The following is a 27,185-nucleotide window of genomic DNA, read 5'->3' as shown; positions in this document are numbered from 1 at the left end:
CACATCTTTCTCTTCAACCTACTTAAAATGAAGATGATGAGGTTGGAGAACTTAATCCACTTTAGTGTGTCACTTCCACTTAATCAATAGTAAACATGTTTTTTCTTCCTTATAATACATATATACTGTATTTTATACTGTATTTTTATAAGAAAGCAAGCTAGAGAAAAGAAAATATTATTAAGAAAATCATAAAGAAGCAAAAATATTGTCTGTGTAAGGAAATGTAAATAGAAATGTGCTATGTGGACTTCCAAGGAGTGCTTTAAAGGAAGCTAACGGAGAAGAAGGGGCTGCTTTTTCCTAGTTGCCTTTTTTCCTTCTTCTGGCCTAACACTCCAGCAGCCATCTTGAAACATGAAGTGACCTTGAGTATGGAAGCCAAGTACAAGAGTGTTGAAGTTTAGGAGCCTAGGTCTCTGATGGTTCTGTGGAGTAGCTTTACCAACCTTGAACTGCTTACTCATAATTGGTTTTTTTCTCCTAACACGAGAAGAAAATTTCTATCTTGTTTAAGCCACTGTATTTTGGAGTTGTTTATTCCATGCAGTCAAACTAGTCAAACAGATAAAGGATATGTTAGGGATTCTCATCGGGTCCTATGGGGGTTGAGAGCAGAGGAGCCTCAGCAGGAGGCAGGAAAGTCTCTCCAGAGAAGGAAATCCTTGAATGAGTCCTGAAGGATTGGCAGCTTGTTGCAATGACAAGGTTAGGCAGAGCAGGAAGAGTGATGCATGTTGAAGTAGTGGTCAGAATGGGGACCTGCTGCAGCCTTGGGAGGGAAAGTACCATATTTACAGAGCAAGTTTATTACAGAAGATCAAAAGAAAGAATTCCGGACTTGCTCTGCGCTCCCTCTCTTTCTAGCCCTATATCCCTCATGTCAGTTGGCTTTAGTAATCAAAATATTGAAGAAACTTTAAGATGGCCATGAGCACACTCCCCTGGCCTCAAAATCTAGGTGCTCTTTAAAGCAAGGAAGCAAGCAAGCAAGCATACAAACAAACAAAGAAAGTAAGTAAATAAAATATTTGCAGAACGCCTGCTATGAATAAAACTTAGAACCAGATGCTGGTGAAAAAGCGCCTAGGGGATATTAAAAATGAATTAAATAATTCTTGCTCTTATGGGGTTTCATTCTAAGAGTGAGGGTGACATCTGCACACATAATAAAAAAGTAAACAAAGAAAAATTGCAATGGGGAATGGGAAAGTGTTGAGTGTGGATTGAAGGGAGGTGGCTTTTACCCACAAGGGTCCAATTGAGAACTGCTGTTTTAAAATTTCATCCCACCCATAAGACTGAGAGGGATTTCCCAGGGTCTGGGAGCAGAAATTAGAGAAGCAGTGAAGTGGAGGATGTGATAGCTCTAGAGACCACCCTGTAGCACGGTGATGGATGATGGCTTGCCCTCCAGGGAATTAGGTAAGCATGGAAGCCTCTTTTGTGAAAACAGGATTGCAGAGACTTGCTCATAGCTAGAGGACGCTTCTGGGTAGGAGATGATGCTACGTGCAACCTACGTGCAGAAAGATATTGAAAAAGAGATCAAGGTTCCATGGAACAAAAGCACTGGCAAAATTCAAGCAGACCTTGATTTTGGGAGAGCCTGGAGCAGACTAAGTAATTGTGAAGTTAGCTGGCCATGTCTCCCCAAAATACTCCTGCTATTTGCTTTTTGTGGTCTGAGATGTTGCAGACTCAACAGGGAACAAGGTCAGAAGCAGAAAACAGTGACATTTGTAGCCAATTATGAGAAGAATTTCGGTAATTGGTATGTAGTAGGAGAAGCCCAAGTATAGGGAAAAAAAAGTATGAGAGGGCTGGGGTACTAATTTCAGGTGACTTATCTGAAAGTGTGTAGAAAGTGAAACTAAATTTGGGTTTTCTTTGTCATGGTGGAATGGTGGAGAAAGGATGAAAGGTAGATATCTGCTTTGCTTCATATGCCAAGACGTAGCCCTTTCTGCTGCAGGAGAGGACTTTGCAGATCTACAGAGTGGTTGGGGGGATAGGGCACAAACTGAAGAGAAATGTACCAATGTATCAGTTCCAGAACACTTTTATCTCCCAAGAAAATTCTGACAGTCTGGGCCCTCTGACTCCTGCAGAAATAATAATGTTAAGAGATTTATTGCTTAGAGGAATGTCTCATATGAATGGATTGCTTTAGGAAAGACAGAGTTTCAGGGTACAGCTTCAGAAGGAGACAAAGCCATACCTTAGGGCCCCAAAAGGGCCTTTTTGGCTTGTAAGGTTCCTATTTCTTTGGGCCAGCACTCAACCTAGAGCTGTATTGACTTGGGCATGGGATCCTTTGTTTAGAACATGGTCCTGGACTCACCAGAGAATGCTCTTGTCTGAAAGAGCAGAGCCACCAGCATGGGATCTATTGTGGGTGGAGAGACAACCCTCATGTTCCAAAGAAGGAATACAAACTATATATTGGTTTGCAAGTCAGAAGAAAACACCGCTGGTGTCTGCTGTTGCCCTCCCCTTCCCATCTTTTGTCTATGAATATATCAAGGTATGGTGCTTTCATGCCTGGATTCTGGAAACAATCTGCGTTCTGCCGCCTGCTGTGTGGCCTCATGTAAGTTACATAGCTTTTCTTGGCCTCAGTCCCCTCCTTTTCAAAATGGCCTGTGTTAAAAGTGTGTGCATACATGTGTACATGTGTGTGTGCGTGTGTGTGTGTGTGTGTATGTATGTAGGTTTTGAAGTATTTGTAGTTGACTTGTGAGGATTATTTGTCTGTTAAGAATTCTAATACATTGTCTTCCAGAGGCAGGGTTCTCTGCCACTTAGTTATTTGTTAATGATATTTTTGACATATAGACATTTTAATTCTTTATGTAATCAACTTTACTTTTAGATTTATAGAGTTACTTTTTGCCTAGCAAGTTTTCTCCATCCCAGTAGAGACACTTGTATGCCAACTTTATAGGATCATTTTTACATTTAACTTTGTAATCCATTTAGAGATTATTTTTATATAATGTATAAAGTTCTAATTTTTAAAAATTACCTAGAGTAGTTGAATAATTCATTATTTCTCTATTAACTTGTGGTTCTTTATCAAACATCAAATTCTTTTATATATAATATAATCTGTTTTTAGCCTTATGATTCTTGCCAATATCACACCGATTAATTAAATAGTGCTGTCATATATTTTAACACTTGGTCATGTAAGTCTTCTGGATTACTTTTCCTTTTCAAAATCTTCTTACTTGTTTCTGCTTGTTTATATGTTCAAATGAACTTCAGATTATTTTATTTCTAAATAAATCTCTATTGAACAAAGGAATAATTTAAAAGTATTCAGTCGCCCATACAAAGACATGATCTTTCCTCTTTCTTACCATATATGTTATTAAAGTTTTCTTTTATAGGTCATGCACATTTCAAGATTAATCAGTCAACGAATATTTAACTAGTGTCTGCTGTGAGAGTCTGCAAGGCTATTTCACTTTTGTGCATGTGCAAGTGTGTGTGTGTGCATCTACACACACACACAGAGAAAGCACACACACACACAGCGAAAGCTTGGCATCTGACATAAACCTTCTGAGATTTGGCCTTTGTAGGCAGGTCAATGACTCTCCTCAATTCAATGAAAGCATCCTTCCAGTATATGTTTATAAATGACGTTTTAATCTCAATGCCTTTCACCACTGTATTGATGCCAAGATTGCAATGGCAACAGCGAATACCAAACTTTCCCAATAGTTGACTTTACTATGCCTTCTTTCTTGGTTCAACTAAGGGTTAAATGGTCAGGTGCCCATTTGATGAGTCTCAGCCTTCTTACTCTGCTGAAACAATATAATAGACTGAGACAAAAACACTAGTAAATAATCATTACTGGAATCTTTGAGGGGGCCTAATAAATCCACCCTTATTCCCTGCCTGATTTATAAGCCAACTGATGAAATATAAGTAAGCAGATGGACAACTTTATTACTGATAAAGGCTAAATTGAGGGTATAGACCAGTATGAGAGCCAAAATGAGCCCCTCAGCCTCAGCCTCAGCCCCCTATAGTTCAGCTACAGAAAGAGGGAGAAAGGAAATGTCTTTTTTTCCCTGGGAACTTTGATAGATTATCTCAACCCAGAAATGTGGGAGAATGGCTATCACTTTACACCCAAATTAATGTATTTCCCTTGGTGGGAGGAGTAAAGAAGGCATTTAGTGAAAAAAATTTCCTTCCTTGTGAAAACCAGGAGGGAAAAGAAGCAATCCCTCTCAGTAGTTAAGGTTAGGGTCAGGAACTACAGCTCTGCATGTAATCTCACCCTGAGAATTAGGCTTGACTTTATTGGGCTAATGACTTATGTGTTCATCAAGTATTTATGTGTCTACCCCGCACCAGGGATAGTTCTAGGCACTGTCATGGGAGGGGGAGTTAACTCTGAAGACTGAAGACAAGATTGAAAGTCCCTTGGAGCTTGCAGTCTAGGGGGGGAAATGCAGACCACGATGGAGAAAGCAAAGAGAAATGTTAAGCCAAGAAAAATACAATAGGATGATAGAAGGATATGGGGTGTAGGGGTGGGGCTTGAGTCTGGATGAGCCTCCAAGGAGGTGACATTAAACTGAGGCTTAAAGAATGAGGAGAAAAAAATCAGCCATGTGAAGCTCTGGAAGAAGAGAGCTCCTGGAATATGTAGCAGCTGAGTCCTCAAGGTAAGTATGATCTTGGACTGTCTTAGGAAGGTGGATGACAGCTGGAGGTTGTGTGCCAGTGGGAGAAGTTGCAGGACCGACCACAGTGCTCTCCTGAACCTCCCTTTTGAACTGGCAGCAACGGTGTGGAGAGGAGACTTGCAGGGTCCTCTGACAGATTGCCAAGGCCCTCAGAGGCTGGAACTCACTGTGATCAGGCATAGTATTTCCATTGTAACAAGTACCTTTGGCTTAGATCTCCACTTGTTAAAGGAATATGTCATTGAAGTGATCACTTTTGCTTTAGGTAAGCCTCTATGAGGGAAAGCAAGCCTGCTTGACCTGGAGGTATAGAAATGGCCCCAAAATTAAGGCCCCAATCTAATCTCTTAACACCTAAAACTTATGTCAAACCAAGACCTCTCTAGCAGCCATGAGCAGATAATCCCACTACTGTTTATGCCGGGCACTTGGGGATACAGTGGTGGATGAAAAAAACCTGGTCCCTGCGCTATCTAGCCTAGAGTCTCATGGAGATGATAGATGCTAAGAATAATTAAATAAAACATTGTTTTTGCCTGGTTAGGGTTACTCCTAGGTATTTTATTGTTGTGTGGCTATAATAAATGGAATATGTCCCCCATTTTATATTCTAACTGGTTATTGCTAGTTGTATTAATTTGCTAGAGCTGCCATAATAAAATACTACAAACTGTAGGCTAAAACAGTAAAAATTTATTTTCTCACAGCTCTGGAGACTGGAAGTCAAAGATCAAGGTATCTGCAGGTTTAGTGTCTTCAGAGACCTCTCTCCTTGACTTGACTTGTAGTTGACTTGATAATTGGTTCCACAAAGGGATTTAGCAAAGGGGAAGCCATTAGTGACTTTGACCAGAGTAGTTTTATTAGAGTGGTATGAGGGAAAGCCTGGCTGTAGCATGTTTAAGAGAGAATAGGATTAGGGGAATTAGAGAAAAATATTATGAACAATTCTTTAAAAGAGTTTGGCAAAAGAAATGGAGCAGTGATTGAAATGGGAAATGTAGTCTGAAAAGGGAATTTTTTTTTAAAAGTATATAAAAATTAACCTTACTGAGGTATAATTTATATGGGATAGAGTGTCTCAATTTTTCTAAAAAGTGTTCATTTTTTAATGGACAAATTAAAATTGCATATGTTTATCATGTACAACATGACGTTTTGAAATATGTACACTTGGTGGAACATTTCAGTTGAGCTAACTAATTAACATGAATGTTACCTCACATACTTATTTTTTATATTGAGAGCACTTAAAAATCTCTCAGAGATCTTCAGAAGTACAATGCATTGTAATTAACTATAGTTACCATGATGTACAATAGATCTCTTGAGCTTATTTCTCCTATCTAACTGAAATTTTGTATTCTTTGACCAACATCTACCCAACATTCTCCCTCACCCCTGGTAACCACCATTCTGTTCTCTGCTTCCATGAGTTTGACTTTTTTAGATCCCACATATAAGCCAGATCATGTGGTATTTGTCTACCTGTGCCTGGCTTATTTCACTTAACATAATGTCTTACAAGTTAATCCATGCTGTCACAGATGACAGAATTTCCTTTTTTAAAAAAATGGCTGAATGGTGCCATCCATTGTATATATAAACCACATTTTCTTTTCCATTTATCTGATGATGGCCACTGAGGTTGCTTCCATATCTTGGCTGTTGTGAATAGTGCTGCAATGAACATGGGAGTGCAGATATTTCTTCAACATACTGATTTCATTTCATCTGGGTGTATAACCAGAGGTGGAATTGCTGGATCATATGATGGTTTTATTTTTTATTTTTTGAGGACTTTTTTTTTTTTTTTTACCTCCATACTGTTTTGCATAGTGGCTGTACTGATTCAAAATGAATTCATTTTGAGTGTCCATTTAGATGAATTTTGACAAATTTATATGTCCGTGAAACCACCACCATAATTGGGACAGAGAATATTTACATCATCTCCAAAAATTTCCTTGTGGTCCTTCCCAGCCAATTCCTCCACTACAGACCCAGGCAACCACTAATCTGCTTTCTGTCACTATAGATTATGTTTGCCTTTGATATAATTTTGTTTAAAAGGAATCACATAGTGTGTACTGTTTTGTGTCAGGATTTTTCATTCAGCCTTTTTTTTTTTTTTTTTTTTGGTTTTATCCATGCTTTTGTTTTATCCATGCTTTTAGGGTATCATAGTTTATTCCTTGAATTTATGGGTAGAATTATTTTGTCTGGATACATCACAATTTGTTTATCCATTCACCTGATGATGGACATTTATGCTGTTTCCAGTTGGGGCCATTATGAACTAAGGTGCTATGAACATTTCATATGTGAGTCTTGGTGTGGACCTATGTTTTTATTTCTATTGAGTAAATACTTTCAGAACTGAGTTGCTGGGTGAAATAGTAAGTGCCCATATAACTTTGTAAGAAACCATCAAATTGTTTTCTTTAGAAACCATACACTTTTCATGTCAAAAGTATATAAGGGTTCCAGTTACTCCAGATTCCTCTAACATTTGGTATTGTCAATCCGTTTAATTTCAGCTAGTCTAGTGGGTGTGTAGTTGGTATCTCATTGTGATTTTCTGTTTCTTCTTAAAGCAGTTTGGTAATATGAAATTTGCAAGGAATTTGTTCACTTCATCTAAGTTGTCCAGTTTATTGTTCTAAAGTTATTGATAATATTCCTTTACTCTCCTTTTTATGTCTGTATGGTCTGTTGTGGTGCCCTTGTTATCATTCCTGATATAGATTTGTGACTTCAATCTTTGTTATTGTTGATAATGATTAGTTTAGCTAGGGTTTTTATCAAATTTAGTGTTTTCAAAGACATAACTTTAGACTTTATTTTCTTTATTTTTTGTTGTTTTTCTATTTTGTTGGTTTTGTCCTCATATTTGTTATTTTATTCCTTCCATTTACTGTGCACTTAATTGGTCTTCTTCCCTAGCTTACTAATGTGGAAGTTAAATGATTGATTTTTTTAGGTTTTCTTTCCTAATGTAAGCATTTAAATTTATAGATTTCACTGTATGTACTGTTTTAGCTGCATTCCATGAGTTTTGACAAATTGTTTTCATTTTCATTCAATTTAAAAAAGTCTAATTTCCATTTTGATTTTTTCTTTGACTCCCATGTTATTTAAAAGTATGTGTATTTTTTAATGTACAGATTTTCCAGGTTTTTTTTTTCTGTCATTGATTTTCATCAATGCCATTGTATTCAGAGAACATATTCTGTTATTATCTCAATCTTTTAAAATTGATTGAAATTTTATTATGACTCAGCATATATCTTAATGAATGTATCCTTAAAAAACAAACATGTGTTCTGCTGTGGTTGGAAAAAGTCTTCTATAAATGTCAATTAGATGAAATTTTTAGTATTGTTCAAGTCTTTTATAACCTTACTGATTTTCTCTCTACTTTTCCTATCTATTACTAAGATAGCAATGATGAAATCTCCAGTTATATCTGTTGGCTCGTAAATCTTTCCGTTTAGTTCTGCCAAATTTTGCTTCCGATAGATTGAAGTTCTGTTACTGGGTGTATGTTCATTTAGGATCGAGGTGTTTTCATGGTGAATTGATCCTTTTGTCATTTGTTATTATTGACTTTTGCACAGAGATTTCCTTTTACTTTTTATAATGTAGGGCTACTATTGATGAATTTTCTGAAGCTTCTCTGAAAAGGTTCTTATTTCACCTTCATTTTAAAGGCTATTTTACTGCATAGAGAACTATAGAAATCATTTTTCCCCTTATTCTGTTAAAAATATAATTCCATTGTCTTCTGGTTGCATAATTGCTGATGAGGATTTGTATGTTGATTTTCTTTGTTCCTCAGTGCATAGTGTCCTTTTCTCCCTATGGCTGCATTTAAGATGTTTCTTTTTCACTTATTTTTAGCAATTTAATTATCATATGCTTTCGTTGTGGTGTATGTGGTGTATGTGTGCGTTACATTTGTGTATTTATTCTGCTTGAGATTTGTTGAGCTTCTGAAATAATGGGTTTAGAGTTTTAGTCACATTTGGAAATATTTTAGCCCTTATTGCTCTCATCCCCTTTTGAGACTCCAGTTAAGTAGTTATTAGACTGCTTGATATCACCTCAGAGATCAGTGAGGCTCTGATATTTTTTTTCAGCCTCACAACTCTTTGTGTTTTATTTTAGACAAATTCTATTCTTAGGTCTATAGGTTTACTGACCTTTTTTGTACAATATAGAATCTGACATTCATCCCATTCAGTGAAATTTTTACTTCAAATATTGTATTTTTTATCCCTAGACATTCCACTAGGTTCATCTAAATTTCTTCCATTTCTCTCTTTATTATGCTCACGTTTTTCTATAAATATTTGTATGTAGTCATAATATTTGCTTTAATGTTTTTGTCTACTAGCTCCATCATCTCTGTTACTTCTGCATTGGTTTCTATTCATAGATTCTCTCCTGATTATCTGCACATTTTCTGTCCTTTGGCATGTCTGGTAATGTTTAATTGAATGATAGGCATTGTGATGCTATCTTATTGAGTGTTTGGATTTTGTCTTCCTCCAGAGACTGTTGAGCTTTGTTTCAGCAAGCAGTTAAGGTTCTTTCAGGTCACTTTGCTCCCACTGAAATCTGTTTTTAAACTTCACTTAGGCCAGGGTGGAGTAGACTTCACTCCAGGGATGGCTCACCTCCATCTCTAAGGCATACTTTCTCTGGTACTGCTACTAAATGTTTTTGGACTTTGTTTATATCAAAATATGAGTTGTTTATTGTTCAATGGGCTCTTTCACAATTATAGATGTGTTTTGTTTTAGCTCTGTGAAATTGTCTTTTATTATAGTTAAATTAATTTTTAGCTTCCACCCCTCCTCCTATTTTTTCTGTTCTCTTCTTATTAAGTGCTTATTATATAAACGTTGAAACTTTGGATCTTTCCTTTATACTCTAAACTTTTATTTCATATTTTTCATCACATTTCTGTTTACATTGTGTTCTGGGAGAACTCCTTAGTTTAGTCTTTGAGGTTGCTAATTTGCTCTGAATCAGTATTTTTTCTGGTATTCAGCCAGTCTCTTGAGTTTGTTTCAAAGATCATATCTTTTACATTTTTAAGATCTTGAACTAGTTCTTTTACATAATAGCTTTCTTTTATTTCGTAGATGTGATATGCTCTCTTATCCCTTGAGAATATTAATTATCCTTTGTGAATGTTTTTTGTTTATTTGTTCTATAAACTGTGTATTCACAAGTGTTAGCTCTCTTATTTTTTGAGTTTGGTGCTTTTATCAGGGTGCTCATTGATTCTGGGCTTATTTATTTATTATTTTTTGCGTTTGCATTTTATTTTTCTATGTATGCTGTCGTTTTTTTACTGCAGTTATTCTCAGTTATCGTAGAGGAGAGATAGGTTGTTCAGCTGGGCAGCCCGTCTTTTGGATGAGTGGAATTGCTTCTTCTTTCAGGATATAACTAGATTCTAATGGGACTTTCCTGTCTTTACACTGAAACGCTCATATTTCTGACTCCAAACTCAGAGGCAAAAGTCTGCTGCTTCTGTATTCTCTCAAGTTAGGAATGAGTGGGTAGATAGAAAAAGTCACCCTTGTGGATGCAGTGAGTACAATGATCAGGTAACTCATTTTTCAGACCCTGTTTCTCATATACATTGCTTCTGCATTCAGAGTCTGCTAACCCTACTTCCAACTTATACAAATGTCTTCTCATGTATAATTACAGAGTCCTGTTTACTTCCATCAATTCATTCCTCTCTGCTTTCTATCTTCAGAAGATTTCTGAACAAATTTATTCTACTGATTTTTGTTTTGTTTTGTTTTCTGGAGTGGTTATTAAAATTTCCTTATTTTTTTTTCTGTCATTTCATGATCAATATTTGAATCTCTTCTGTATTTTTATCTCTTTTTTGTATTTAATTTTTGGTTACTTCTCTGTTTTCTTAGTAAACTTTGCAAGAATTTTATGTTCCACATTGTTGATTTCAAATAACCAAGTTTTATAGTTGTTAATTTGTAAATTTTCTTCTTTCTGATTATTTTATTTTCTTAAATTTGTTTTCTTATTCTCTACTTCATTTTTAAAGTTCTGTTTTATTTACTGTCTTAGCTCACTTGTGCTGCTATTATAAAATATCACAGACTGGGTAATTTATAAAGAACAAAAATATATTTTCTCACAGCTCCAGAGCTGGGAAGTCCAAGATCAAGGTGCTGGTAGTTTCATTGTCTGGTGAGGCTGCTCTCTGTTTTCAAGATGGCACCTTGATGCTGCATCCTCTGGAGGGGAGAAATGCTGTGTCCTCACATGGCAGAAGGCAAAAAGGCAAATATGACAAACCGTCTTTGTCAAGTTTTTTTTTTATAAGGGCCTCTTATCCCATTCATGAAGGAAGAGCCCTCATAGCCTCATCACCTCTTAAGGGCCTCACCTCTTAATAATGTCACATTAGCAATACCTGAGTAATGGAGGGGACATGTTCAAATAGGAAATGCCACATTAATTTGTCTTGTATTCCAGTTTTAGTTATACCTCGTAAGTCTTGATATCTAAGACTATTTCTTCAATTGTTTTCTAAATTATTTTTAATGATAGTTTAGCTATTAAGTCAAAGAGGAAATGAGAGGGCCCTGTAATTCCTAAAAAACTTTTTTGCTTTTCTTCCTGGAAGTCTCAGAAAATATCTCATTGATTCTGATTAATTTTGTGCTCATCTATGATATGTATTCATCTCTGTGCCAATTATTCTGGTCAGGGTGTTGAGAAATAAGACAATCCAGCTCAGCGTAAAACATGACTGATAATGGTGGATGCATAGTTTCCCAAAGACTGTTTCAAGTGTGGTTTCAATGGAGAAAGAGAAGAATGGATTCTGTATCCTAACCAGGAATATCCACTACAGTAAACATCTATTTTCCTTTTTTATTTTATTAAGAATGTCATAATGAAGAGTTAATGGCTGCTGCATTATCTTAACAAAAACTACTAATGATACAGAAGTTAATGACAAAAATAATCTTATATTTGCCTATTTAGTCTTCAAACTCATTTTCTCATTTGACTCCCATACCATTCATATGAAATAATTAGGACTTATACTATTGTTTTCATCTTGCAGATATGGAAACTGAGGCTTATAGAAATGAAATAACTTCTCCAATGCTCCACATTTAGCATGCTTGGGAACTATCTCTAGGGCTGGCCAAGACAGTATATTTTTCAACTGCAAAGTCAACTAAACACCATTTGTCTTCTTTACCTATACTCTTAACAAATTTTTTCTCATTTTAAAATTGCCATATAATTTTTGGTGCCAGTTGCCCTATTTTGAATTACCAACAAAGAAAACCTATTATTTTCAACATATGCTTGCTTTTTCTCAAGGTTAAATTATATATAGCCCTAACCTTATAATTCTGGTTAGGCTGATGTGGGTAAATACTGTGATGTTCTTTTCAATACTATATTTGAAAATGCTGTTGCATTGTGTATAATTTTTCTTTTATGTTATTCTCTATTTTGTAGGTTCAATGATTTAAATTCTTACCATCTTATTAACCAATTCATGTAGGTTGTATTCAGATTAGCTAGTAGTGCTTGCTGTAGTCTCACAATTTGGGAACAATATGAATCGCTTAACATTATGACGTCCTAGATTTCTACCTTTTAGTAGAAGCAAAACATTTTTAGGTTGAACCTTTTAAACAAGATATATGCTTGTTTTTCAATACTTTGATGTTACAGTGGTAACGCAATTTTCATTAAGGAATAGATGTGTCAACTCTTTTCTTTAGGCCTTTATTTTATTTCTTCCACTTGGATACATTGTCATGTCATGTATAGTAGTTGGAATTTCTAGTAGCTTCAGAAATGGTGTTTTGGAGTGGTGAAAAACTACAAATCATTCATAACAAATGAAGATTCAAGATTTGATGCTCATGTTTCAGCTTAACACCATCACCAGAATTATTTTGTTTTCTTGTTAGTGGATTCCAACCAAACTCAAAACAGCAAGGACTAAATTAATGTCTTGGAAATAGTTCCTATTTTATCATACCAGCTCTGATGGTATGGTCCTGTCTTTCTCCTCTGAGAAATATTAGAATGTATTTCATTTTATCTGGCACAAAAAATTTATATTTGAAGTATCACAAATTTTAAAAATCCCTAATAGTATGGAAGGAATCATGAATATGGGGTTCAGCTTTAAGCTTAAAGAAGTGTTTCATACTCAGTTTTTTTTTGTTGTTGTGTTTTGTTTTATTAGAAGAGATGTCTATTTCTTAGGCTTCATGAATGTGAAAAAGGAAATATGATACACTAGAAAGATTGCTGGCTGTTGGTTTGGAAGGCCCGACTCTAGTGTGGGCTAACTGTGAGACATTGGGCTGGATTCTCAGTTTTTCTGAGCTTATTTTTTCAGCTTGCTTAAAATCTCAAAAAGTAGTTGAGAGAATAAAATGAGACAATATATAAAGATGATGCTTTGGGAATCTCCAAATGCAATGCACTGTAATGGCTTGTGTGAGCTTTGTGTGTGCTTCTTTTCTAAGTGCAAATAAAGCTTTAGCCGCCCACCTATGAAGGGAGCATGAGAAGAATTCATGAAAGAAGGGTCTCTTTCTCAGAAAAAATTATTTCCATCTGATGTCCATTTAGAATTAGTCAAGACATGCCCCAATTCTACACTGTGGAAGATAGCATCGTCATAGCCATGTCATGTTCATTTCCTGTCTTCTTTCTTTGCTTCCATGGAGTGATATTTTGGAAATTCCCAAATTCTTGCTTATAATTCTGACACTCCTTCAAATGGTAGTGTCTCATCTTGAAGTTACCATGTATCATGGTAATCAATTGGAAACGTGATTGTTATCAGTACAATGGTAACATGTTTCTACTAATATAATGGCAATGCGTTGTTACCGTCAATTGATAATGTGATTGTTACAAGTGCAATGTAATTTCTTATGCTGATTTTTGAAGTATTTAAAATACCTTTTCTCTTCTGATTTTATTTACATATTTGTGATTCCTTTGAACATGCATATCAATTATTTCAGATACAATGTCATTCAGAAGATTTATTCCGATTAATAATCTTAGTAGCTTCATTATGGAAACATGTAGCACAGGTAACTACTGGGCACTGAGAATACCAAATCAAATAAGAAGGAGTCTTCAGGCAACTTATAATCAAACTGGGAAAGTGGAGACCCATACAACAAACTCTGATGGAATGTGACAGGAGTTACCGGTAGTGCTGTACGTAGAGTGGAGGCTCTAGCTTGGGTTAGACACCGGTGTGCACTAAAAAAAAAAATTGATGGCTAAAGATAGGGTGAAAAGATCTGACATTTAAACACATTAATTTTTTTCTATTTATTTAGAGCAGAGTTCACAAACTGGTGTCTGTAGACTAGATTTGACTTGCATATGTGTTTATTTTGGCTTACAGAATTTTTAAAAAATTTGAGCCAAGATGAAAACATTAAGAGATTTCACACAGAAGTCAAAATTCCCCAGTTTCTCTTGAAAAAATGTTAAAGATTTATTTGGTAAACATTAGTGCTGCTTCTGTATGGGACAGCAGTCACCTGGAGATGAGTAGGACCCATCTGCCTGCCTGAAACAGGGCAAGTACTCTCAATTTCACGACCAGCCAAACTGCTTCCCACACTGGCCTACTTGCTCTGCCTGAAACCCCTGACAGGCTCCACCTCAGCACCTTTGCACTTGCTGATCTCCAGCCTGGAACCTTCTTCCCCCAAGTATGGCTCAATCCCTCATTTCATTCCAGTCTCTGGTTAGAAGTCATCTCCTTATAGAGGCTTCCCTGACTTTGCTATCTACAAGGACACATTGATCTCATCACTATCCCTTTACTCTGCTTTACTGTTCTTACAGGCACTTACCACCATGTGGCATATTATGTATTTTTAATGCATTAATTATGTATGCCCCTCTGATGGAATACACACTTCATGAGAGCAGGATCTTTGTCTGTTTTGTTTACCATGGTATTCCTTCCACCTAAAGTGTGTGTCACATAAAACACTTTAGTGTGTCACATAAAACAAGCACTCAATAAATATGTGTTGAGTGAATGTTGCTCTTGCAGTTTTGTTCAATTCCTGAGCATGGTGGAGATGGGGATCAGAGTTAATGGACCTCTGGTTTGCCCTGGCTCCTACAGCCAAGACTGAAGAGTAATATAGTTTGAATCATTAACATTTTATCTGTAATGTTGTATACACAACACATATGTGTTATATAATCACGCCTAAACCATATATACAAATTTAAAAGTCTGCATTATATGTGGTATGGTCATGATAACTATTCATATTACCTGAATAGTGAATAAAGAATCTGCTTGACCATGTGCTGTGAATTCAAGAGGTTGTGGCATGCATGTGATTTGGGATTTGCAAATCCATTTGGACCAAGCTGAACGTCTGAGCATTTTGTTATTTCTTCATAACCCATTGAATGTGTCACTCGCCTACCAGCGTATTGTGCAGTTTTAGTTCAAGTCATATTAAAACCACAAAGTTATGGGGGAGGGAAGTGGGGAAAAAGAGGTAGAAAATAACATTTCTCATGGCTTTTTGTTTCTAAATTCTCACATTTCCTGTAGAGCTCCGCATTGGAAGTAAAAATTTGTCAGGAATGTCAGGCAAAAGAATCTATGAAACTTTTGACAGGATAGATGAGAAGAAAATGGGGGAGGGCATATTTTGAGTCCAGATAAGTTTTACCACAATGTAAAAATAAGATCTCATAATCCCCCTGTCCTCACTGTGCCCTCAGCAAGTGATACAAACATGGAAAGATGTATGTCATTCAGCAAGTCTCACACTGTTAGGAAGAAATACCAGAGGGAGTGAGGGTTCCTGGGAAACGCTGTGCACTTATCTGTCACCAGCCTGACCTGTGTGATATATGGGTGTACATACATGTGGGTGTACCTGCATGTGAACTTATGTGTGTACGTGTGTGCACTTAAGTGTGTACATGTGTGTGCACTTCAGTGTGTATGTGCGTACACATGTATGTGTGTATCATGCACCTGTGTGTACAGTTATGTGTGTACATGCATATTGTGTGTGTACTTACGTGTGCATGTGTGTATGCACATATGCATATGCCTGTGTGTACATGTGTGCACTTATATGTGTATGTATGTGTCTGAATGTGCACTTACATGGGTATGTGTGTATGTGTGTACATGTGTATGCATATACCTGTGTGTATGTGCATGCACACACATACATGTGTGTATGTGTGTACTTACGAGTACATGTGTGTGCATGTGTATCTCTGAGTACATGTGTGCACTCATATGTGTATGTGAGTACATATATTCACTTATATGTGTATGTATGTGCACTTACATGTATATATGGATGTGTGCAAATGTGTACGTGTTCACATATGTATACATATGTGCACGTGTGTTAGCTTATATGTGTGTATATGCATGTGTGTGAACTTATATGTGTGTGCATGTACCTGTGTGTATGTGTGTGTATCTGTGTGTGTACATGTATGTGTGTATTCCCCAAACAACTAAGATGTATTTCATTTTGTTGCTTGGCAAATCTGCCTCATTCCCATTTATTCCCAGTTCTCTGTTTGCACTTTCTTCTTTTCTTATAACCTAAAGGAAAAAGCATGAACTCACCCTCTATGTACAGCGTTTTGATTAACCCAAATACATGCTTTCTTCCCCATCTATGACTTAATGTCTCCGAACTGTACTTTTCTCTCTGTTTTATAATTTAAAATTTTAAGGCGTTCTCATTTATTCAGAAAATGTTTATTGAGTGCCTACTAGTTGCAGGCACCAGGGATACATAGCAGGACAACAGAGAAAGCTTTTGGAGCACTTTCTATGAGCTGAGTAAACTCCAAGGAGAATTTTTACAGGTGCTGGTTGAAAAATCCTACAAAGTAACATGTTGGGAAAAAGTAAACACATGATGTTCCTTTCCTGCCGAAGATAGGCACTTAATCCTGGTGTTTCTGTGGAAAATGTTACCATAAGATGTGTATGGAGGTATGTATGCCAATGGTTGTCTATCAAAATAACTACCAGTTCTAGCACCAGAGAAGAATGTCTTGGAAGAAGCTAGGACCAGATGCTTCTTCATGACATATGTATAAACACCACACAGGGACATGCTAACGTATTTTATTAGCCTTTCTTCCTCAGGCAGAGAAGCCTAACCCTGAGATGTAGGAAAGGTTATTCCAACATTGTATAGAAAATTTTCAGCTTCTCTTGATGGCTAAAGTTGGAAACATAAACACTGCTTCAGTGGCCACCTGAGTAGGTGGCCCCCTGGGGAAGAAGGGTATCTTTTTATAGGGGAGTTTTAATCAGCAAATTATTGAGATGACATAATGTATTGTTTTTAGCTGAGTTCTGCGGTAGAGAGTGGGTAGGAAGAAACCACAGCACTGTAGGAAACTTATTGTTACTCAGTATTTCCCAGATTCTTTTAAATCAAGATTGGGGCAGCAGTTCCAGCAGCAGGAAGACTCGGTTTTTGGAAGAGGTTTCTTTGCTCCTCCATTGGCTGCATAATTGGGTCCTGTTGGGGCCTCCAGTCAAGGCTGTGGATGTAGAAAGGGAGGTTCTGAGACACTTGAATTTCTGATTGACTCTATTAATAGAAACTCCTGTTTGTTTCCGTGTGTGGAGTTAAAAATATTTCCAGGAAGTCTGTTTATGTTTACCTTCACTAGGAAATACTGCTTAGAAACTATGATGGAGCCTTTGTTGAAGGTTGAAAATCTTGCACCACTGGATGTGCGCGTAGCCTCCCATATGTGTGCAATGGAGATCTTGACAACGTGGTCTAAATGGATAGCACAGGATAGTCTATAGATGTTGGATATTGGATCAAATCCCTCATAAAGCCTTGCTCACTGCCTTTTAGGGGTGCTAATAATTAAGGTTTTGGGTAGCTGTGTGCCTGTTCTGCCAGGAACTCCTTGGGAAGAAAGAAATTCTAAGAGAAGTTACTTGCAAAGTTACCTAATAAGTAAGTGACAGGGGAATGGTTCAAACCCAAAGCCTTTAAGATTAACAACTCAAAACAGTCCCATCTTATACATGCATAAAGTGACCTACAGATGTGAGGTGAATTGTTCAAGTCAATGGAATAGCCTAGAAGCAAAGTTAAGCCAGGCCTCTGTCTCCCAAGCTGGTGTCTTGCCACTATGCTGTATATACAGTGGGTCATAGGCAGCCCAGTAGGGTCTCAAGAGCAGACTTGGGACAAAGGGAACCCTACCACATCAGCTGCAGCATGAACAGAGCCTGGTCCCTCCTTTGGAAAGGGCTTTTCTCTCTTAGCTGTCATTTATTTGACCCCTGCTACAACCAGACTCTGTATCAGGCTGTTTACTTCTGTGATAGCTAACCCTCACAACAACCCCTTGAGATCGTGTTATCATTACATTTGCTTCGTAGATGGGTAGGCTGAGTCCTGTTGCCATTAAGGAACTTGCTCAAGGTTGTACAGGTGGAAAGAGACTGAGCTAGGATCCAAACCTTGATCAGTGGGGCTCAAAAACTATCCTCTTTCCACAACAAACAGTGGCCTTCACTGCTGCTTCTGTCAGGGGTGCTGGTGCCCTGTGCAAACATCTCCTCCTGCACCACCCCAGAGATCACTGCCATACTTGGCCAGGTGCCTGGCACCTGTGAGCATGGAGCCCGCTGCAGCTAGACTCTGCAGGCATCAGAGGGCCGGGCTGGGTGGGCATGTCACTCCCGACTATGTGAACGAATGTTTGATTTGTCTTAGCTCACCATTGGGTGGAGTCCACTTTGGGCAGAACACTTAGTGGCTAAATAAACACTTGGAGCATCTTGGAAAGGCTGCACAGGCTGGTGGTTTGACACCGATTTTGGCTGTTTGGAGAGGCGCCACTGAAAGCCAGCCTTGACCACTGGTGTGTTATTGAGAGACCTTGCCTTCTTTGCTTCACACTGTCCTAGTTTCCTTGGAGGTCAACTGAGGACAAAAAAAAACCCCTTGTTATTTCTGCTGAGTCTCTTCTCCATGCTGAGGACAGAGTCAGGAGACACCTCTGAAATGCTGGACGAAATAAACTACATGCAGCCAAAATGGAAGAGGCTTCTTGAGAACCTCCCACCTGGGAGGGTGATAGAGATGGACAACCCTGGGCACAGATGGAGGAAATTCTTTCTGTATTCTTGGAGACCCTTGTAGCTGGCCTTTTGGAAGAGCTTTTTATCACCTCAGGGGCTGGGAGAGAGGCTTTGGGAAGTGAAGGCTGATAGCTGACACTGAGGAGTCCCTTCCCTGGCTAGGATCTGATGTGGGATCTCAGAAGGGTGTGAGCAATATGACCATGAGCCCACAAAATGTAGAAGAGTAGGAATCAAAAATGGAGTTTGAATGCCGCTATGTTGATGTTGGAGACACGTGGACAGGCAGTGTTCCCAGTGGGCAAAACCAGCTCATGATATGGAGGAAGTTAAGGAATCTCTGCTGCAAATTATTCAAACTTAGAGTGTGGCCATCAGAGACTAATTCATAGTATTATTATTATTTTTTTAGATGGAGTCTCACTGTGTCACCCAGACTGGAGTGAAGTGGCATGATCTCAGCTCACTGCAACCTCTGCCCCACTGGGGTTCAAGTGACTCTCCTGCCTCAGCCTCCTGAGTAGCTGAGATTACAAGTGCCTGCCACCATGCCTGGCTAATTTTTGTATTTTTAGTAGAGATAGAGTTTCGCTATGTTGGCCAGGTTGGTCTCGAACTCCTGACCTCAGGTGATTCACCTGCCTCAGCCTCCCAAAGTGCTAGGATTATAGGCATGAGCCACCATGCCCGGCCTAATTCATAGTATTTTTTCATTAGTCATATTTGTATCAATTATAAAGATCTAACCTGTCACATGTGCATAGATATAAAAATCTAATCTAATTTTATAATCTATGCACATATGAAAACTTGCGGGATATCCCAAAATTGACCTTGAAAAATGTCTCTGATACAGTAAATGATTTTTGGCTGAATATATCAAAATGATTTTCTCTGATTGAACAAGGCATTTGGAGATTCAAGATGGCTGGTGGAGTAATCAAGTGCCATTGGGTTTTCAAAAAAGTAACAAACAAGAAACAAAGAGGATAAGGCCATCTCTAATAGGCATACGGGAATGTATTTCTCCTAAAAATATTCCAAAGGAGAAGCAACTTTGGAACTTGAGACCTGCATCATTGATTTTTAACATAGTCTCTTTTTCTATTCCCTGTTGATCTCTACCCAAATACAATAATCACACTTGAGTAAATTATTTCTCAAACTGTCTCACAGAGAACACTGCAATTACTGTGGAGCTGAAACATTACTGACAGACGTAAGGGACGTGCTGTTGTAAGTCGCCTGGAAAGGTGTCTAAACAGTTCAACGGCTTAGCGTGATTAATGAGCAATGTGGGAGCCAACAGTAAAGCAGAAGCTGTGAGTTCAGTTTCTTTTCCTTAATGCTGGTGAGCAAGAAATGGGGACAAGCTTAGATTTAGGAAGTAGGATTAGGGTCTGGATAATTTATAATTTATCATAATTAATCATGATAATTGAGCCCCACTAGCAGTTGTATCCTCTTCTTCAACTATGTGCCAACTTAGAGATATTTTAATTGAGTGAATATTTGGAAGGGATAAAAGAAAATAGCACAAAAATAAATGTTGAAGACATTTGGGGAATAAAAATCCATTATTCAAGAGGACTACAGCTACTTCTTTCTTGTCCTTTCAGAGTTCAGCTTAAATGACTATAAATAACCACTCCCCTGGCCAGCGGGCCTTTCTTGACCTCTGGAAAATGTTAGTCTCTCCTCCTCTAATTCCATAGCCCTTGGGACTTTTCTTTGCAATACTAATCACAATTGTAATTATGCAGTCACTTGTGTAATTATTTGTTTGATCTTCCTCTCTCATGAAGACAAAGACCATGTCTGTTATCTTCTCCTCTATATTTTTAGCTCCTAACACCATGTCTGGCACACAGTAGGTATTAAATTTTGTTTTTTATGTCTTATGAGTGTTTGAGGTGTTCAGAGAATTATATTGTTCTGATCAATTTAATGTCTTTTAAAAGCTATAAATTTCTCTAGATGAATTGTTGAAATAAGGATACGTATTTTTCCGAAGACAATTTTGGATTTCTAGATGGTAGTGCCTATTTACAGTTATTTTATAGCATTGATCAACTCAATTATACCAGATTTATATTTTAGGAGGAGAATTATATCAAAATTAGATTCCTCTTTACTCAAGCCTGTCAGCAAGCCTTCATATTTTCTCATAATGAAGATTTATTAAAATACCACTGGGGAAAACTAAAGAATGATGGTCACTGAGTCTGCCTTGTGGGTCATAACTAAAGAGTCTTCACTGTAGTTCAAGGTTCAGGCCATCTCCATGTACTGTCTTCCTGTGAGCAACAATGCTGGTACCAGATTTTGCTAATTTAAGGATAAATCTCCAGAATAAATGTCAAAGAAGCATAAGTCGTCAAAGAAGCATAAGTCAACAAAGAAGAAAAAGACATAAAATTGACAAACTGAAGAAAAATGTGACTTTCCTCCCTGCTCTCTCCCACATCATTGAAAACAAGGTTTTGAAGGCAAGTTGTTAAAATCAGGTGAGAGCGCAAACTTTGACCTTCCATATGTGGTCTGAGTCTAACCCGATGTTTTCTCAAAAAGCATTTATAAATCCACAGAGCCAATCTTTAGCCATCAGTATCTCTTGCTTTCTAAATGCTCACTTCTGTTATTTGCAACAATTTGCATTCATTTGAAAAACCAAACTCAAATTTTGTGTAGCCCCGAGATTGTGTTTCTGGAGACTCAGAACGTGGTAGATTTGCTTGGCGGATTTGCAATTTAACGAGAGGGAAAGAGCTGTTAACTCTACAGAGGTGGATATGTGCCCATCCCTCCTCCCCACAAGCACAGAAGGCTGCGTTACAGAGAGGAGAGAGGGTCAACTTGCCCCCAGACCAGTACTGTTCTTAGACCTGAGCAAGGAAGGCTGTGCCTGTCTCCTTCAAGGGCTTTCAAGACAATCACTCCTAAATGACAAGTGACCCTATCAATTCATGCCCTCTCTTGTAGGGTCCACCCAATGTAGTGACTTCAGGCTCTCTTAGGTCAGTTTTAAGCTGCCCAGGGTGAGGGAAGGACAATCTGTGCATGAGTGGAACCACTCTTATCACTCTGCCATAGGACCCTCCTAGCCTCCCTGTTGGTGTCATGTGTGGAAAGCAGCCATACAGCCAGCACTGAAAGAGATCACATTGCAGGAATGCAGGGATTATAGCCTAAAGAATTCAGAAGATATGGCTGGAAGATGTGTTGTTCTACATTTATCCTGTAAACTTCTGAACAGTGAATTTAACATGAGCAGAAAACAAATTGTTGTCTACATTTGCATACATACTCTGGGTAAGATTTATATTTCTTGTCATCGCTCATGAACCAAGCACACTAACAATCTTGGAAAGAGACGTTGGAAGCCATTATTTATGTGGATGGTGCAGCCTCCTGGTTATGGTATCATCAGCATCAAATAAATGCAGAGGCCAGAAGATCTAGAATATTTCAGTATAAATAGGCCTGGAAGAGCCATGGCCTTGTAAGTAATAACAGTGTGGCTACATTTTTCCTTATGGTGGAAGACATGTAATTAGTCAGTCAGGGTATTATTGAAATAAAGCACCTAAAGAGATAGTTCCTGGACTTGAACAGAAAGAGGTGGTGCCTGTATACCACCTCCACTGATTGGACAACAAAATAACACATAAGTAACGCTTCCGCACCCATTACAGAAATTACTATATTCACAGGGACCTATGATTTTGTAGTAACATTTTTTGTTGAGGTTAAATTCACACAACATAAAATTAATGATTTCAAAGTGTACAATTCAGTGGCTTGTAGTATATTCACAATGTTGTGCATCATCACCTCTATCTAATTCCAAAATATTTTTATCATTCCCAAAGGAAACCCCATACACACCAAGCAGTCACTCCCCCCTCTCTCTTTTCCCCAGCCCCTGGCAAACACCTCTCTGCTTCCAGTCTCCATGGATTTACCTATTGTGGAAATTTCATGTAAATGGAATCATGGAGTCCGTGGTCTTTTGTGTCTGACTTCTTTCGCTTAGCATATTGTTTTTGAGAGTCATCTATGTTGTGGCATGTATCAGGACTCCCTTTCTTGTTTATAGCTGAATGATATTTCATCGTATGGATATACTATGTTTTCTTAATGCATTCATCAGTTGACGGCCATTTGGGTTGTTTCTACCTTTTGTCTATTGTGAATAGTGCTGCTATGAACATTCCTGCACAAGTTTTTCTTATTTTGAATATGTGTTTTCACTTCTTTTGGATATATTCTTAGGAGTGGAATTGTGAAGTCATATGTTAATTCTATGTTGAATCATTTGAGGCCCTGCTACACTGTTTCCCAAAGCAGCTGTACCATCTCTCATTCCTACCAGCAGTGCACAAGGGTTTCAATCTCTTTGCGTCCTCACCAACACTTGTTATTTTCCATTAGGTTTTAGTGTAGTCATCCTGGTGGGTGTGAAGTGGCATCTCATTGTGGTTTTGACTTACTGGAATGTATTTTTAATCAAATCATTTATTTAGACATGACCTGGTAAGAAAATATTTGCCCAACATTCCGCATATCCTAGGAACAGATTAAAAGAACTCCTCAGAGAATCAGCCAGGAGATAGGCTTCCCCTGTCGTCATGTCTTGGAATTCTTGGCTTGAGAGGAATCCATATATTAGATTATATAGGTAGGAGTATTAAACATATAGGGTCACATTGGGAAAGCATATTTTGGGACACTTGGAGCTATTTAGAAATGTAGAACCTCACCCCAGACCTCCAGAATCAGAATTGATATCTGAATAAGATCTCCAGGTAAATCCTAACCACATTTAAGGTTGAGAGGTATTGAGAGTTTCCTGTCTTATGTGAAGGGAGAGAGGGGAGGCCCATGCCAGAAAACCCTTTACAGGTGCAGCGGATAGTATTCAAGCTTAATAAGATACAGGTGCTGTGTGTAGCGCGAGTGCAGCGGTTCTCCAATGTGGCTGTCGCAGAGGATCTTGGAGAGCTGTAAAATTCCGGTGCCTGGGTTCCACTCCCTAGAGATTCTGGTTTAATTGGTCCTGGGTGGAGCCTAGTCTCAGGACTTTTAAAAACTCTCCAGGTGACTCCACTGCACAGGCAAATTTAAGAATTTTGTGAATAGCATTAACTGAGTGAATCTGGAAAGAATTCATAGAGATGGTGATTCTTAAAATAGGAAAGAGCAATTGGAAAAAGGAAAGGAGCAAGATTTTGCCGTGAGGGCAGAGAGGGCAGAGGAGTGGGCAGTGTTGCTAGAATAGGCCAGAGATTAGAAGCCAGGGCCTGTAAGAAGAAGAAATCACTTGAAGACATTAACTAGAGTTTTAATGTTTTATGAAGGACAACTGGGAGCTTTCGTAGGCTCTTAGAAAGGGGACTCATGATGTTCATTGCTCTTTGGAGGAGAGAATGCTGAAAACACAGGAGTTGTTATAATACAGGGTATGACCTAGGGCTTTGAAAAGAAAGAGGCAGAAGATGGGTATAAATAAGATTCCCACAAAGTTTAGGTATGTGGTTATACTTATTAACACTTCTCTACCTAACTTAAAGTTTTTGCTAATTCAAGAAAGGATTGAATATTCTAAGTATCCTTAAAGAAGTATTCTGATGCCAAGCATGGTGGCTCATGCCTGTAATCCCAGCACTTGGGAAGGTTGAGGCAGGAGAATTGCTTGAGGCTGGGAGTTTGAGACCAGCCTGGGCAACATAGTGAGACCCTGTCTCTTAAAAAAAGATAAATTAGCCAGGTGTGGTGGCAGGTGCCTGTAGTCCTAGCTACTTTGGAGACTGAAGCAGGAGGATCCCTTGAGCCTAGGAGTTCGAGGCTGCAGTGAGTTATAATCACGCTATAGCACTCCAGCCTGGGTGACAGAGTGAGAACCCACTGCTAAAAAATACCTTTTCTTTTTCTTTTTCTTTTGTTTTTAAAAGGCATTCTGAGTGCATGGTTGCCTGAGAAACTTTGTATACCTATTACAGTTATGGTTTAACTGATAGTTAATTACTTTTCTGAGTCTGTACTATTCAACAAGTCTGAACTTTTCTTCATTCAACAAATGTTTATTCAGTATGTGCTTAGGATGTTATAAAGGAGATTCAAGAACCAAAAGTGCTTTGGACCAACTCTGTGGTTCTCAATGGGGACAGTACCCACTATGATGAGCATTGGAAATGTGGGGATGTTTTTGGTTGTTGCAGTGATTAGGGTAAACCATGGCTCGTGGTGGTGGGGACGGGGCCAGGGATGTTACATGACTTGCTATTCCCAGAACAGTCCTGCATAGTGAAGAATGGTTTCTTACCATACACAGCATCCCAATGGCTCACACGTTCACGTAGGTGGAAACTCTTTTTTTAATGATCTGAGCTTAGGACCTCACTCAAATATGTATAATTATCTAAATTTAGAATGTAAACTCAGATGTATGTATACACACATCTATTTCTTCACAATTTAGTATATATAAGACTTTTCCAAGAATGGTCCTACTGTGTATATTGAGGGAAGATAGTGCTTTGTTTTATTCAGCGCTTTACCAAGAATTGTTTACTCTTTTCGAAAATGACGTCACTGGTAGCAATGCTGAACCTAGTGTTTAAGACAATAGATTTCTGTTGTTCTAAGCCACCTTGTTTGTGGTGCTTTGTTGCAGCAGCCCTACCAAGCTAATACAGTGCACAATAAATGTTTGTGGATTAGTGAATGAATACATGGATAAATGGTAGCAGCAGTAGGGCCTGGGTGCTCAGCATGATTATTCAGGGAGAGTCTCCCAGAAGTGCCCACCTCTTCTCTGGCTTCCTAAAAGTTTGTGGCTACCCATCCAGGAAGCAGAACAATTTATATCAAAATTATTAGACAAATCCTTCCTAGAGAATAAACTATTAGTTTTGTTTTGACCATTTGATGGCAAAAAAACAAGAATATAGTCAGGAAGATATTGGGGTGAAATAAATGATATAATAGTAACTAACACTTATTGAAATCTGATTTCAGACATGATTCCAGTGCTTTAAACATATTGACTAATTTAATCCTCACAAAAGCTCTCTGAAGTAGGTACTATTCTTATGCCAAATGAGAAACCGAGGCACAGAAAGGTTAGGTGATTTGCCCAAGGCTGGACAGCAAGGAAGTGAAGCTGGAACTTCAACTTAGGCAGTCTAGCTCTATTGCCTAAAACAGTATCTTGCTGTATATAGTAAGGTTAGAATATTTTAAAATTTCCTTGTTGACACCAAGAGGGAGAAGTTTGGGAATTTGAGAATGGGTGCAAATAGAGAAGATGAGAGCAAGTGAATAGAGAGAAACCAAGGCAAGAGGCAGAAACAGTCTGGGATGGATAATGACCATGTCAGCTGTGAGAATGGAAATTTTAGGCCGAGATGCCTAATTTTACATTGTTTTCTGTGTTGTTTTGCATTGCAATTGCTTGCCTGACTTCATAAATCCTGTCTTAGTTCATTCCTGCTGTTATAACAAAATACCTTAAACTGTGAAATTTATAAATGATGGAAACTTATTTTTCACAATTCTGGTGGCTGGGAAGTCCAAGATCCAGGCATCTTCAGATTCTGTCTGATGAAGGATCACTCTTCACTTTCAAGATGGTACCTTGTTGCTGCATCCTCTGGAGGGAACAAGTGCTATGTTCTTACACAGAACAAGGTGGAGGGGCAAGAGGGCCTGGCTAGGGCCCTTTATAAGGCATTAATCCCATCCCTGAGGACAGAGCCCTCATGGCCTAATCACCTGTCAAAGGCCTCACCTCCTAATACTATCACACTGGGTCTTCGGTTCCAACATATGAATTTGTGGGGGATGTATACATTCACACCATAGCTATCCCCAACCTTCAGTAAAAGTCTGTAGCTTTGGGGTAGATGGGTAGGATATTCAATGTAAGGTCATGTAGTACAGAAAAGAGATGGCACATTCCAGAGGTAAGAAATAGACAAGAGAAAGGGCATTCAGGAGCAGGAATAAGAGCCAGAAGTGACACTAAGAACCCAAGCTCCCCATCCTCTGAAATGCCAGAGATACTGCATAATAAGCTGAGCTTCCCAGAAGCCAATTTACTTATCCATGAACAAGGTGCCCCTAGCCTGTTGGAACATGTAGGAACCCCAGTGAATGGTAAGTGTATGTACCCACTTGGAAGGAAGGGAACAAAGCTAGCTTTCTGACAGTGGACACACATTTGGTCTGATAAACCGGGCTTAGGAGACAGGCAGAGCACAGGGACTTGGGACAGAGTG

Source organism: Mandrillus leucophaeus, unplaced genomic scaffold, assembly GCF_000951045.1.
Source record: "Mandrillus leucophaeus isolate KB7577 unplaced genomic scaffold, Mleu.le_1.0 Scaffold338, whole genome shotgun sequence".
Taxonomy (NCBI): Eukaryota; Metazoa; Chordata; class Mammalia; order Primates; family Cercopithecidae; genus Mandrillus; species Mandrillus leucophaeus.
This window is presented reverse-complemented; position numbering follows the sequence as displayed.